We start from the raw sequence: 11,397 nt of genomic DNA on the forward strand, positions 1-11,397 counted from the left end.
TGCCTTAGGAGAGTAAGTTAACTTTGTTCTACCTTAGGCTATAGATTAATACAAATTTCTTGGTGTGGGAATGCCAGCTTAAGAAATCCCCAGCTAGCTTCTCCCCACCTTGATGCTGATCTCCTTGAGCCTGTACAAAGTTTGTGCACTTAACTGGATCAGCAATCTGCTCTGCCTGAAAAATAACCTGCTTGACGAATGAAGGTCTTGAAATAGTTTTGGTTTCAGTACATGTCAATTGTTAGTCTTGCTTTTGGTGCTACTTACAAGTTTGGATAGCGTTAGATGACATTTTTATGGAATACGGATACTTATCTTTCTTACAGACATTGGAAACCCCAGACATTCTTTCATGGAAAATCAAACAGTAGTTAAAATGAAAAATTCTGCAATCAGTGCCAAACTACTGAATCACTCAGATAATAAGGAGAATTTTTTGTTTCTGAACACAAACTTGACTGAGCACAACATTTCCTCATAGAATATCAAATATTTAGTGTTAAAATTTAACAACTTAAAAAAATAGAACCTGGTCACCTGCAAAGAAAGGATATGCTGATTTTTTCCATTTTTCCTGTTGTTTTAACAAACAGTATGAATATTACAGAAGTGTAAATGATAAAGTTTTCTTATATGCAACCTTTTGATAGATTCATATTGTTCAGAACCTAAAAAACAGCATTTAAAGCAATATCTGTCATCAATTTCCATTGAGTTGGTAGTTGTGGTAGTTGTAAGAAAAAGAAGTATGTCCATCTAGTCTTTTGTATTCTGGGGGGGGGGGATAAATAAGTAAATAAATAAGTATTCAGAGTATGTCAGCCAGACTGCAAAGATAATATAATTTGGTCTCATGCTTTCTTCTAGCATTGCTTATCAGCAAAAGTAATGTGTATTACATTAGAAATTCAAGGATCCAATAGAAGATGACTTTCACTCAGTTTAGGATAGAAACTGTTAAAAATGGAGGCAGTAAATATGACATCTATAACATAGTAACTGTCAACTGTTTGCACTTTTAGGTCTAATGAAGCACATGGGTCTGCAAATTGGTTGCATGCACTTTGAGCATATACTGTTATGTAGCTGGAAAAAGTAACAGTATTTCTAGGAAGATTTCCAAACTCTGTTTGCAAGTTTTGAAACATGCAGTTTGTTATTATGGAATAGTTGAAATGAAAGCTTTCAGAAACATTACTAATAGAAAAAAGGCTATTAGCTCACTGAAGGAGTGCATGCCCTACCATATTACTTAATCTAGCCTGTGTTCTCAGATGCATGTTTTGCTCTTGGGAATTCTGTAGGAGTGTCTCATTTGTGTGCCGTTGGCACAGTAGCAGTAGCCGTCGTGCAAGGTTGGGTCTAACACTAAAGATGCTGGGACACTTCTGAAAGAGTGTGCTTTATTTGTAGTTAACCGCAACTCTTATAGTTTTAAGACTGTTTTATCGTATAATTATGGAATTATGAAATCATGGATATTAGGTAATATGTAGGGTCTTTTTCCAAGTTGGCATTAAAAAAAAAAAAAAAAAGGAAAATTAAAGTTACTTTAATTACTCATATATATTGCTGATCTTTAGCATTCATTCTTTTCCTATTTCACCTGTAGGGGAAAACCACAAAGGTAAGAAGAAAAGGTACAAATACAGAAACTAAATGTGTAAATGAGGAAAACCTTGCAATATATGATGTACTGTAACAGATCTAATAACTAAATCTATATTTTCTATGAAAATGAGATAACGTGATAACTAAATAACTAGATCTAATATTTTCTATGAAAATATTTTCAGGTTTTGCAGCTTTTCATACCAGTTGCACTTATATATTTAAAAAAAAAAAGCTTACATGTATTAAGTAACAGACACATTCTTGGCATTATTCCATGTGCGGGTATGTGATACTCAAAAAGATGAGTCTTCTCTAGCCTTTCCTAAAAGTGGCTACTTTGACTTAAAAAAAAAAAAAAAACAAAACATCAAAGGCCTTGACAAAGGCTGCGGCTGTTGGAACCTGTGTGGGCTCAGTCTTGCTTGCCACTACATGTGGAGAGCTGTGGTGTGGTAGGTGTTACAGGAGAGTTGCCAAGAAAATCAAAGAAAACCTAAGAGAAAAAAACTTGTCAATTAAGCTAAAATACCATGTAGAAACTAGCAGAGAAGTCGGAGTTGTTGGACAGATATCTTGATGTTCTATTTTTAAAGTTATTTGGTTGAAAATACAGGAATGCATTAGTTAAGATGTTTGGTTGCCTGGATAGTTTTACACTGCTTTTTATTGTAGATAGAAATTCACTAATGATAGAAGTTACTTTTACCACTCAGTGGAAATGCTTATGTAAATTGAAAGAAAAACATATATCATAATTCCATATTAACTTGCGGTATGGAAAATGAGATCTTTTCTTTGTAGAACAATTTGTAAAGCAGAGGCTATGATTTTTTTTCTTGAACACTTGTATTACACAAAATGGTAATTTCCATTTGGTTTGCTGTCGGCAGTGCTAAATAGCTTTGACTTTGGAAAGTACATTCCTTACCAATGTATAACATTTGTTTATTTGTTGGTTTTTAAACAAGCAAACTACATCTTTGGTAATTTGTCTGCATATGATTCAGGCTGCAACTATACTGTCGTTTCTGTGTTATTATTACAATTTCTATATAAGATGTTTTACAACTAAGGTAAAAGATACATGTATCCTCACTTAAACCATGGGCTGTTCTTTGCTTAGAAGATTTACCTGAAAAATTTACCTCAGCTAAAACATAGTTAATCGATATTTCTTTCACTTGTGGCATTACCAAATAGCCTTCAAAATAAGGACACAATGTATGTAACACAGGTCTATTTGAATCCATACATCATCAAAAAAGAAAGAATAATTGTTTTGCATTTTCCAATGCAAGAAAAAGAGGTAACAAATGAAACGAGTGGCTGACAGTCTCAAAATTAAAGGAAATACTGAATGAAACGTACAGTACAGCTGTGGTAATGTGCAAGAAAGCATAGCAGATTTTAATGATTTATGTAGACTATAATTGGTCTAATTGAAAGAGGAAAAGTCTTGCTTCCTGAGTTTCTGTTATGAGAGCCAAACTTTCCTGATAAAAATGGAAGAAGAGTTCTCCCTGGTAGTGAATCAAGTTTTACTGAAGTTCAGAACCATCTTCCATTAGAAGAAAGCAAGCCATATATATATGTATTTTTTTCTTTAACAAAGAATATCAATTTTTAAAAGGTTATGAACCATGAAATATTCAGAAGGGCTGTCTCCTCTAACTATGAAGATTTTCAAGGAATGAAAAGCATGAGACTGGAGGATAAGATGTAATGGAATAGCCAACTTTCAGGAGTTTGGAGAAATTGCTGTGGAAAAAAAATGAAGTAAATTTTAATCCTTTTTCCTAATTTTAATCCTTTAAACATATAATTGCATAATTCACTTAGAAGATTCTTGTCTTGTTTGATAGCGTTGTTGAATATCTAATATTTCCACAGCTGTGTTCAGTATTATTCCTTTGAGAAAAATATCTGTCTTGTGGAAAAAAATAGGTCAGCTTTTATGTATTTTCCCTAGGAATGGCTGTCATATGAAAAGTTCCCACAGAGAAACATAGATTTATTTTACTAATACTGCATGCAAAGACTACATTTTTTTCTGTGTAAATACTCATAATGCTACACACTTGAAATGAAAATTATTTTTTCTGAATTAACAGAACTGTTTCAGAGTACTTTGTAGAAGATGGTACATTAGCTGGTCTTGATAACTGTTTATCAACACTACATATATACAAATAACCTAAATCAGAAGGTACAAATAACAAAAATTGTTATAGTTAGTAACTATGTGGATATCTGTATCCTGTACAAAGAATTAAACAAAAATGAAATTAAAATTCTACCAAACCACAGTAATCATTTACTCAGTGGCACTAAGAAATTCCTTACATAACAGCCTATTAAAGAAGACATTGTGGAGTAAATGTTTTTGAAGATGAACATTTTAAATGAAGCAAGCATTAATGCTTTTGTTTACTTTAATTCATGAATCCTTGAAAAAAGTCCATGTAATGAATGGAATCGGGATGGCTTAAGAAGACTGGAAGAATTCGCTCAACTCTTCAGTGTTTGTTCACTTGTTGTAGAGAGTATAGAGAAAGTGTAGCCGTTATAGGTGGCAGACTCATTGGACTGGATCTGAAGCACATGGCAAGAATGTCATTGCCTTTTAGTATTCATGGGAAACAAGAATAGCTAAACCTGTTTAAGTCCCAAACACCAGGCAGATTTTTGAGTCCAGTACAATAGTCATTGGACCTTAAGAAAAACAAGCAATGTTCAGGCATTTCCACCCAAAGCCTTGCTCCTTAATATATTCAGCACAGTTTTGTGTATTTTTACCCTTCCGTAGAAAAGAAATTGAAATTTATAAGAGGAAGCTGCAATCTGGGGAGGAGAGAATATCTGTCTTTTTTCTTGAGATTAATATGGTGCTTTGCTTGGTTGTGGTGCACAACAACATTTCCCCAGACTGAAAAATTACAATTTCTGAATATACAGCTTTGAAATTAATGCCCTAAGCAAACTTCATTACCCATAAAACTAGAACTCCCAGCTGATAGTGTGAAAATAAGTAAAAATGACTTTTCCTAGTCACAAGGACAGAGCTTAAGGGCTATATAGCCTTCTGTAGTGACACGTATGGATATCAAAGACAGACCCGTATGGGATATAGGTCCAATTTCACTTCTAGGTTTAGCATGTGACTGGTGTAAAGTGATTCATATAAGCTATGTGGACTTGAATATAACCAGCACACAGCTCTTGGACAGTGATGGGAAGTGAAGTTGTCACCAGCTCTGTAGCCCACTTCCCTGTTCAAATTAGATTCCCCTTCATTTATATCCTGTAGTATCCTGGGAAAGTTAATTCACTGCTGGGAATTTTTAAAATAGTCCTGTATTACTGCAAGAAACTTCACTGCAGTGCCCAGATTGTGCATTGGGAAATTTTATAATCTGTGTTCACTGCAACAATTAGACAGGGCTATGTATAAAGTACATAAGAGCATAAGAACAGCTGTACTGGATTAGATCAGAGCTCATCTAGTCCAGTCTCTTGTCTTTGACAATAACCAAATATAGTTCCGTGGAGAAAGGGTTCTGGAGTTTATTAAGTTCCTTTGCTTTTAGTTTCCCTGAAGCAAATTAAAGCTGCGATTTTTAAGACAGCTGTTTTGTTTAGTTTTGAGATTCACCCCGAGATAATTTGACTTTTTTTTATGCCGTTCCCTTAAGACTGATTATTTTTTGTGTGAAAAATTTGACACCATAATGCTAGCAAGTCTGTTGGCTTAGTTTTGCTTTACTAGCTGGAGTATTTCAGTATCATAAAGCTGATCATAATTTACCCTGAATTGTTTTACGGTATGAATCAAAGTGTTTTATGCAGTACTTGACTATGTAAGTTCTTTCAGATATGCACAATGCTGTATAATGTTTTCCCAAAGGTAATTTAGTCAAGTGGTATCTGTTACGACTTGTTCATCCTGCAACATCTGTAATGAAAGAAGTTTTTGAAATGTTATGTTTGATATTCTCTATTCACTTCTTTTACTGAAAAGAAAAAAAAAAAAAAAAAAAAAAACAAAGTATTTATGGGTTTATCCCATAAGGGGGCAGGGTGTCAGTTAGCAAGGAACATGACATATGTAATGATACTTCATAGTTTGTACATTGGTATCATCAGAAGAATGTATTTCCATTGAATGACCCTAGCAGTTAGAGCAAAATCGTTGAAATTACTCTTGATAACATTTAGGTGTAGCTGCTTAATGCCTGAATCAGTATAAAACTTTTAAGTGTTGTGTTAATTTATTAGGAATATATATTTTTTTAAAAAAAAGCACGTTGATGAGATGATCACTTCTTTGTGTGAAAGGGAGATCTGTTTAATACATCTTAGGAGTTTTGTAATTGACGTCTTCCCTACTTTTAGATGGAAAATGTGTTCCAACATTTTTCCACAATATTTTGGGCCTCTCAACTGTACAGAAGTTGTTGACATCATTAAACCAGAGCTCTTATTTCACGTCTGCTGTTTTTCCCCCCATTTAAAATGTTTTTCAATATGCCAAAAGAAATAAAATTAAAGCCTTTTCCCTTGAAATGGAGAATTTGGGATTCAATGGTAACTAGCTATAATAGAAGGGTAATGTTACTAAATAAGGAATACCAGCAGGGCACTCTCTTTTGTTCATTAGAAAACAGAAATGTTTCTTTTGAATGAGTCAAGCATATTATTATGAACTAGTCTTTTTGGATTGCCATTTATACTTCTATCTCTTTTCAAGAAGACAGTAAGACTATTGTGCAGGGTTTCCTCCAAATGAGGTTGGGGTACACAGTTGACTGCTATTTCTGGTCCACTGAATCTTTATGTGTCTCCTGCATGGATAAAAAGCTTTAGAAGTAGGTGTCTAATTTAAACACATGCGTTCTTTCCAAAGAACTTCACCTCTGTGGTTAGGACATTCCACAAGATGGTCGTAGTGTTATTCTGACCCCCACCTCTAAGCACTGATTTGGCCTGAATTTTGGTCTTCCAAAACCTTGATAAATATTTTTAGCAATGAATAGTTGTATGAAAGTTATAATGTCTGTTGATACTGCGTGCTCATTTTGCTTTTCTACACTTAAATAGAAAGAGTGACCCTTTGCATGTTGTTTCAGGCTGTAAATCCAAGGAGGCAATTCCTTGCAGCGACACTGTTAAGTGCCACCACCTCCAAACAAGTAGAGGTTTTCATGGGTTTAAGGAGCTTCCAACTTCCAGAGCACCAGATCTTGTCTAGCTCTGTAAATTTACAATCTACAGACTCGCTTGTTGAAAATTGCTTTGTATCGATGTCATTATAATAATTGTGTAAAATCATTTTGGTAGCATCTTCTCATATTTCTAATATTTTACTGGCTGTGATCTTGTATTCTCTGAAAAGTACATGTATTAGAATATAAACATAGTATTTCAAATTAGAAAATATTTTTCATGAGAGTTTCAACTAGTTAACATTTGTATTACTGTAAAACAGAAATGACCAACTGTTTATTTTGTTGCCATGATATAGGTTTTTTTAAAAGTTGCCCCTTGAGAAATGTTAAAAGTTTATTTCTTTTTGTAAAATAGCAACCAAGTTGTTGGTAGAGAAATGATGAAATCATGTTTTTCAGCTCTGATTTTTTTTTTCTTATCGCACACCAAGGTGTTTTTGCAGTATGTGCAAGCATGATGTGTGTTTCAGAATCAAAATTCAGAAATGGTGTCAGCAACTCTCAATAGTGTTATGTAAAACAGAATTACTTGGGTGAAATTCACTTTGTTGTCTTGGGCCATTAGGAAGCTACTAGTCATGCCTGAAACTTCTTTTTGGGGCAAAGCTGAGTGATTTCTAGCTTTGACAGCAGGAGATCTCTTTATTCTTTATTGAACTGAAACAGAAAATGGAGAACAGTATGTACTGTGGACTCTACATTTTGGGGAATGCAAAGGTTCTAACAGCCTCAACACATGGAAGAAATAATAGCAATTTCACTTAGATACAACTGAAATTACTATTATTTTCTGTTTGGTTTTTTATTATTATTATTATTATTTCCTGGTGTTTTTTTTCAAAAGAAAGTGCTTCTACCTTATCTTAGAGGAAACATTGACTCTAATTATTGCTTCAAACTCAGAAAGCTATCCAAGCTTTCATGGTAACAACCTTATTTGTTGGACACCTTTGCAGTTTTTATCTTACCAGATGTGTATGTCCCCCTGTGCACAAAACAACAGCTCAGGCAGATTCTCCAAGTTCTCTTATGATTTAACCAGTGGAAAGATCCTACTCAATGTCAATGCCAACTCATTTTCTATTAATAAGGTGGTAACCACAAGATTTATTCTGTTATGGTGAAGCATTAACATCACGTTTGAGCTTATAATGGGACTTGCCTGAAGGATTTAGCAGCCCTTGTCCAAGTTGTTATGTATGATGCATGCGTGAACAATGCAAATAGTGACTTAGAAATATAGCAGAGTATAAAGCCCCAAATTTCCTCTTGTGCCTCAAAGCATTGTGGTTTTGAAGTTACTAATGCTGTTGAATCCTAACCTTTGCAGTTCTTGGTCTCTTACTGCCTTTATATATTACCCTCTCATAGTTACAACATACACGTTACACCCATATATTCAGATATATGTACCTTACATTTGTCTATGGCTGGGTGACTAACAGGATTTTATTCAGATTTTTGCCCTACTCCAAGCAGTTTGCTCTCTTAAATGGTTAAAAAAAAATGGTTAAATGGTTAATGAGACATCTCTTTGCAGTCTTAGCAATCTGCAGCTTGTTCTCTCTTGAGTCTCTCCCGGACTATGAACCGCAGCTACATCTGCATGTGGAGAACAGGAGAAATGAGAGCACTTCTGTGCGTCCACCCAAACCTGATTTTGGTTCAAAATTGTTACTTGATAAAAGATTGGCTTAACAGTTTTTTTCCTGAGTCACATTCTCAGCAGGGATTTGCATGTTTGCAGACACTGAACTCCTGTGGGCAGTCGTCATGCCACCTGCCTAGGAGTAATGGGAAGTCTCTCCAAGCATCTCAGCTGAGCTTCTTGTTGATCAGGTGGTGTCAACGTCTGTAAGACTTAGCAGATTTTCGAGGGATTGGTACCACTGGGGCTCAAGCAAATTATTTCAATTCCAGAAGAATATTACAAGAAGGTTATTACAGGGTGTGTTTCATAATATTTCTATAAGAGCCTTCTGAGACGAATAATACTTTAACAGAACTATATTCTATTCTTAAATGCCTATTGAAGTATATTAAATTGCAATGCAAGCCTGCAAAAATTATTTACTAAAACATATTTTAGAGAATAAACAGTAGCTGTAGGGTTTTTTATTACTATTATTTTCTTGTTTGTTGAGCTGTCTTTGCATATTTTTACCCTTCTGGTAGCCAAAAGATTCTGACTTTGTTCCCATATTTTTCTTGACCAAGAATGGTCGGGTCACTTCTCTGTCTTACTGTCACAAGCTGTAAAATGGTTATAATCCTGTTTGCTTTGTTTATAAAATCCTTTGAGACTCACTCTTAAAAAGTAGACGGATTTATTTATTTTAAAATAAAGCCCATTTCACTTCCAATTTAGCGGCTGATTTTGAAGAGTGAGCGGACTTAAACTGCTTACATTTGGCATATGGAAACGTTATCAAGTTTAATTGTCCATGTATTTCTTAAGTGAGCAACCATCCATTTGTTACATAACATCCATCCCTTGACTTCTTTCTCCTTCTTGGTCTTTTGCCTGTGCTACTTTTCTGTTCTGTCTCCAGAATTTTTTTCCTTCAGTCTCTCTGTTTCACTGCTGTGGCATTATGTTTGTACCATAACTTTACTTTGTCATGTTATGTTATCAAGTGCTTCTTGTATGAACAACTCATCATAGTGTAACTTCAAATAAGCTCGGTACTCATTGTATTAAGTGACCGGAGGAAAGATCTTAGACAAATGACTTGCTTAGAATTCACTTTTATGATATCTTAAAAGTGAAAAAGCACATACTGGAGAAAGAAATCATTACCATATGACTTGTGACCAACAAAATATCCAAAGCAATCTTTTTACAACAGTCCACATATTTTAGGATTTTTTCTTACAAGAGATACATTGTATTTTGACTCACTGCACATGAAGTACCAATGTGCCTTGCAGGTAATAGTTTATTTGAATAAGAGAGAACTTAAAGTTAGAACAAGGTAATTTTGCTTTCATCATGATTGTATAGCTTCAGAGAAAACAGAATTCAGGTGTTTGTATATACTGTCTATAGTATGTTAAAATGGGGGGGGGAGGAACCTTCACTGTTAACTGGTCGTGAGTGATGTATTTATGCTGATTATATAGCATATTTGCTGGCAGTAGATTGGGATGTTTGGGAAATGCATCATGAAACCCTCAATTCCAGAGTGAAGGGAAGAAAATTACAATTCAGTAGTTGATATGTATCCCTAGAAGGTTTTTATGGTGTGCAGTTGCTTACAGCTTTTATATGCCTTTTGAAATGTCAGTCCCTATATTAAGCCATTTCGTCCTTTGTTCCCACCCATTCTGAAGATTAAGCAGCATACCTATTGTACTGGAAAAAACAGAGTAAATTTTTTTTCATTCCTTACAGAATAGCCCAAGAGCAAGTGGAAAGTAATTGTGTGAAAAATAATGACTTGTCAGTTTTCTCTAATCATTTCCTATCACAAGCCTACTCTTTCAAGAAAATACTGTAGAATTTAATAAATATGAAAGATGTTAGAATTACTTTGAATTTTAATGGAATTTATTCTTTAAAAGAAAAATATTAGGTATTTTCTTTCAAAAAAAAAATTTAGACCACTTTAGAAAAAGAATGTAATATTAAAACCGGAGCAGAATATTAAAAAGGCTTCTTTTCTTTGAACTCTCCAAGAGATTGAACCCCTTTCTAGGGAAACAGATCTATTCATAAATACTTATTTTGTGTACCTAAGCAAACAGTAATATCAAATGTATAACTGAAACTGCTCTATCAATATTGTCTCTACAAGGGTGATTTTTGACTATCTAGAAGCTTTCAAATAACTACTAACTGGATGTTTGAAAGTTTCAAGCAAGTCTAATTAGTCATATAAATAGACAACATGATCCTGTTCCTGTACAGTATAAAAATCTGATTAAACTAAGGATTGTACAAGTGAATGGGACCTACCATCCTTGTTTAAAAATAAAAAAAATAATAATAATTTATAGGCTGTGTAAAAAATCCAGGCAGAAATTCCTCTAACTCATCAAATTCCACATTTGAATACTGGGGTCATCTCTCTAAAACAAAGAGTTCAGTATTTTTTCCTTGAAATGTCAGGTGGAAGAGAAAAAAGTCTGTGTAGGAAATTTCTCCAGTACCAGGTATGTTTTAAGAAATTTGATCCTTGCACTACTTGAATGTTCATAGTTTAAGGATTTTCATTTCTATCATTTTTAAAGCTAATGCTATCATTTAAAATAGCATAAATTCAATTAGTCAGTTTAGATTGGAACAAGTTGAGTGTTTAGCTATATTATTCTCTTCTGAAAGTGCTCTCAGGCATATGGTGCGGACCCAGGGGTGGACTCTCTGATCCTTGTGGGTCCCTTTCCACTCAGCATATTCTATGATTCTTCTGAAATTTGATGTTGTGGAGGTGTGTCTGAGCTCACAATATCATCTATTGAAGTAGAAGTTTCGTCAGTAGAAACGGAAATAGAAATTTATGACAGTCTTGAGCTTCTATTTTTACATTTAACCTTTCGTATAATGAAACAATATTAA

The 11,397-nt window shown here is 34.2% G+C and overlaps 1 protein-coding gene across 3 annotated transcripts in view; it reads left to right on the top strand.

The window, feature by feature from the left end:
* LOC121075679 (centromere protein P) overlaps window positions 1-11,397 on the top strand; it is a 138,826-nt gene that overhangs the window by 82,869 nt on the left and 44,560 nt on the right. The gene's annotated exons all lie outside the window — the stretch shown is intronic.

This window comes from Cygnus olor, chromosome 10, assembly GCF_009769625.2.
Source record: "Cygnus olor isolate bCygOlo1 chromosome 10, bCygOlo1.pri.v2, whole genome shotgun sequence".
Lineage (NCBI taxonomy): Eukaryota > Metazoa > Chordata > Aves > Anseriformes > Anatidae > Cygnus > Cygnus olor.